Raw genomic sequence first — 4,994 nt, forward strand, 5'->3', positions numbered from 1 at the left:
CAGTACAACAACAGTAAATTACCAAACATTTTATGTAGTGGGCTCTTTATTTGTGTCTCTGATCTCTAATAATAAACTATATGTATTGCTGGAATTTCTGAAACTTGTTCATTGCTTCAAACACAGAAGAGACACAGGGGATTTGTCATGCTGCTCTGTTTGGTTTGTAATACTCTGTGTAGAGCAGGGTGTAAGTTTGCATGCATGGCATCACTGTGAAAGTACAACCTGATCAAAGGGTTCATGTTCCTTCAACACGTTGAAGTTCTTAGTTCTGCACTATCCACCAAGTGGTTTTGAATGTCAATGCTACTCAGGGCGCCCCTAAAGAACACAGATTACTGAGACAAACCAGGGAAGATAGTGAATGTCAATGACATAATGCTTTTCTTTACATTTCTGTACCAACTTTTTTTTCTTGCTTATCTATGGCAACACTTCCATATGGAAAGAGTGACTACCGCTGAACCACAAAGCCAAAATTCAGTGATTACATATTTGGTAAAATCTTTTGACATCTGTTTAACAGTATAGAAAAAATGTTATGCCCCACTACTGTTGTTCACATTTGGGGAGATCAAATGCCTTATTTAAATTGGCTCACCCAAAATTTTCATGCGTTTGTCCCCAGTATATTATATTGTCAATATATTATGAGTTAGGGAATCATTTTTGTAGAATAAAGAGGTGTACCGTGCTCACATGAGGACACTGTTACCATCTTGTGACCTGAGATCTTTGTTGGCTTACATATTGTGAGTCAACAAGCAGAGCAATGAAAGGTCTGGATGTTGGGGTCACACTGTATATACTGTACACAGAGTCAAGTTCTTACCTTTTTATTACTAATGTGACATTACAATTATTTTACATTTCAGAAAACCCTCCCAATATTAATTAGACAAGATTCGTTTTGACTAAATACTGCAGTATATTGAATAATGTAAAGTAATCAATCAGTGGGCTTTATAATATATAAACCCTTTATTGGGACAAAGATTAGGCACATTCATTCTTGCATTCCTTCAATCACACAAATGTTCCTTTATGAATATTTCCTTCCATGTTGTTGTAATCTACATGTCCTCTCCTTAATTTTACCTATGTTAAATAATGTAAGGCATGAGTCTCCTGATGGAAAGTGCTCTCATGAAGGGTTACAACAGCCTGGAAAAGCTGGTCGTCATTTCCGATGTTAGACTCTGCAATTTAAAAAAAAAAAAAAAAAAGATTAGCACTAGTATTAGTGTTTTTTTCATGCTTGAAGTACAAGGCTTATTCTGTTTGGAACAGTATTATGTCTAACATATTCAGGGTTATGTATTTGTGTGTGCATGTGATTTTATCTGGAAAAAGCATCTTAGCTGCCTGCCAGCTTCTGAGGTTCAGACTTACATACAAACATGCGAATGCACATGCCGCACCATGCAACAACACTGGAGATCTGAAGTGCCCTGCCACACTCCGGGCTCATCAGACAGTCTCTTGTCCGCAAGCAGCATTTTGGGCATTTGCTTTCTTGCCGTTTACTCTCTGTCTCCTTGTATCTCTGGGGCTGGGCTTGTATTGTGTCCGGGTGTTTTTCATCCCATTCGTCACTCTCACCTCTTCCCATGATATTTGTTTTTTTGTTTTTTTTACCACAAAAGGCAAGTGAAGTATAATAGTTTCAGAACAGATGGATCTGTGAAGAAAATGGCAGGAATTTAATACTGTATGTGTGTCACCACTTCATTATTTTTCTCAGATATGAGCCATCATGTGACCACTCCTCCGGTCTCTCTGCCTTCACATTATAGCTTTGTTTACAATAACAGTGTCCCGTGTCCACTGTCATAATGCTGTGATTTGGTTTAATTTGTTCAGACGTGGTAGCTCAAGATGTATCTGTGAAAGACATGATTCACCCTTCGTTCATTGCACTTACTGGGTGTGTTTCATTATCGTCTAATTTTACCTTGGTTTGAAGAATGTTTTCAACTAACCAGGTAACATTCCCGCCACACTTCCTAAAACACAGAGGCTTCTTGTATAATCGTAACAAATGTGATCTTGATTGTAATCACAATGTGAAATCCATTCTGCCTGACTGGTGGTAGTACCCTAAATGAATCTGTGAGATGTGTGTTCACATACTAATTTCTATACTGTATACTCAACATATGCACAGAACTCTTTAGTATCATTACACAGAAACCATCCACATGTGTGAATGGTTAATACTACGGTGTAAACTTAAGTCCCTTTATGAATGCTTTATTGAGTGAAGTCACATTGATTTGACAGATTAACAATTGTTCCACACTGATGATCATTTCTCCTGCCAGGAGTTGAGGCCCCCGTTTTTACTGTCAAATACAATTGCTCCCCATAGACATTATAAGATATTAAGTGATAACCCTGATGGTGAAATACCATCTTATCTATGCCATCCGGTGGCTCCTCATTTATTACCTCTGACAGTAAATTAGATTGCTGGCATCTGGAGGGTATACTGGCATTTTGAGTGCACCTTTCCATCTCATTCTGCTTTCAAAACTCCATTGGTTTTCAATCATAAGTAATGAAATTCCATCACCCTCCTGTGCCATGAATTCAACTTGGAAAGGAAGTGAGAGAAGGCCATTAAGAGCAGAAAAAACAAGTAATGGTCTTACCCTTTGCTTTCAGAGTTGCTCCTCTGTCAGTTTGGATCTTTTCTTTTTATGGAGTACTTCTAGAGAAATGCAGTGAACACACACCTTCATGCAAGCAGACATTCACACGCTCTTAGGAGCAGCAGGGTGGTGGTGTCAGCCCCACCTTGTAGAACGGGAGTGCCTGGTTTTACAGGTTTTACCAAGAGGGTTGCCCTGGCGTGAATACTTTTATTTACGACGGGCGTCCCGTTTCATATTGTGGGTGTTAAAGGTACAGTAAGTAATCTAAGGGTAAAGAATAGGTTTGCCCTGCCAGACAAAATCCAATGAACTATAAAGACCAAATGTTGCCAGTTTATTTACTGTCATACTGGGGCTACCACCAGGCACAGACTGATAATATTTTCTGATCCTAATATCTGTTCACATTAGCAATATTTGTAAATAAAACTTGATATGAGTACTTTTCAACAATAAGGCAAGTTTCTATGATATAAATTTCTATTGTCAATATGTTGAATATACCTCACGTTTATGCTGTCAAAAAATGTTTGATTTTAGTGTATGAAATCAACATTTGATTTGTATAATTCCTTTATCTCCACACTAATATTGGTCTATAATGGCCAATCATACAGTTCTTGTTAAATGTGTGCCATTTTGTTTGTTGCTCAGCGCTGCTCTGGAAATGCAGTGAAGTTTAAATAATTACACAGAATAATGAAATGATTAGACAACACGTTTCATTACATGATTAACAGTGATTAATTGAGAAGAGCAATTTCGGGAAGCAATTAAAGCACAAACAATTGCATTTTCATTAAGAATTGCATAAATGGAATTGCTGAACCATTTATCTAGAAATGTAACGTAAACATTAATTCATTAATTATGACTAAATACATTTGAATTGGTGAATATGAAAAAAGGAAACAGAAGTGTGTGTGTGCGTGCATGTCTCTCTGTCTGTCATATGCCATCAAAGGTAAGAAATATCCATGTGTTCTCTTACAAAATTGTGCAGGATTGTGTAGTAATCAGACACAAAAGATCCAAGGGCATATAATCGTTGCTCTTATGAGTAAAACTGTATTGTAATGAAATAATAATCAGTACTTCCATTTTAATTTCCATCCTACAGCACTTCAGAGAGTGGTAGCAGTCATGGATGAAATGCAAGCGTGTAGAGAATTTCATCAGTGTTAAAACCCTACAAGGTAAAAAGACTTTGATTTTGGTTGATCAACAGAGGGAAAGTTTATCACTTTGTATCTCTCTCAAACTTATCTAGTCAATAGAATATCCATCCAGCCATTATCCATTCTTGTTTATTCCTATTTAGGGTCATGGGGATCTGCTGGAACCTATCCCCACTCTCTTTGGGTGAAAGGCAGGGGTACACTCTGGACAAGTCGTCAGTTCATCACAAGGCCATACGTAGACAAACAACCCCACATGCTCACACTCACTCCTATGGGCAGTCCACCTGACATACAAGTTTTTGGACTATGGGAGGATGCCAGAGTACCCGGAGAGAACCCACACAAGCATAGGGAGAACATGCAAACTCTGCACAGAGAGGCCCCTGCCGGGTTTCAAACCAGGAACCTTCTTGCTGTGAGGCAACAGTGCCACTGTGCTGCCCAGTAGAATAGCCATTTCTCATTATGCACATGCCGCGTCATGATTCCTGCAGGAATTTGTGATAAATGTGACCACAAAAAAAGTTGCTGGAGTATTTTATTCAGCCTAAAACATTTTAATTTTATTTTGACACTGCTACATGGTGATACAGCCCTAAACAGAAAGGACAGAAAGAAAAAACAAACACTGGATCTATGTATGTTGGTCACTCATAGCTTCCTGTTTAACTTGTATACTTAGTAAAGCAAATTCTCAAATTGTAGTTCAGATTGTAATTACTTTGTTGTGATGCTAGTCATGTACAGAGTAACAAAATTCCTTTAGAAAATGTTCCCAAGGTGGCAACTTTTATGAACACCCATATGGGGGATATTTTGCTCATCAGCCAAAAGAAAATTGGAAATCAGAAGTGTTATTTGCTACTGGGCTGTTTAATGGTAAGAATGTGTAATAGTAACAAGGTGAAAAGAAGATGCAGCAAAACTAGTGTACCCATCCACACCATTTAATCAGTGCTAACTGTGACAGCAGTGCATGTTATGACATTTACATTTTTGTTTTATTTGTTCACTTGCTCTATTATTTATCTAGGCAACATCTCCCAGTACCTGGCAGGAACATGACAAGCCGTCCATCTCATCAGATTACAAGCCCATGCAGCTATCACAATCCCAAGATGTGCTCTTTTGGCTGTTATTGTACACAGGCATA

The 4,994-nt window shown here is 38.1% G+C and overlaps 1 long non-coding RNA gene across 1 annotated transcript; it reads right to left on the minus strand.

The window, feature by feature from the left end:
* Nucleotides 1–907: 907 nt before the first annotated feature.
* LOC113135850 (uncharacterized) lies at nucleotides 908–2,792 on the minus strand. Its single transcript, XR_003296209.1, has 3 exons — nucleotides 2,658–2,792; nucleotides 1,396–1,684; nucleotides 908–1,202 (listed from the first exon to the last, which is right to left on the minus strand). It is a non-coding gene; the product is annotated as an uncharacterized LOC113135850 (long non-coding RNA).
* Between the last annotated feature and the right edge of the window lie 2,202 nt (nucleotides 2,793–4,994).

This window comes from Mastacembelus armatus, chromosome 19, assembly GCF_900324485.2.
Source record: "Mastacembelus armatus chromosome 19, fMasArm1.2, whole genome shotgun sequence".
NCBI classification, from domain to species: Eukaryota; Metazoa; Chordata; class Actinopteri; order Synbranchiformes; family Mastacembelidae; genus Mastacembelus; species Mastacembelus armatus.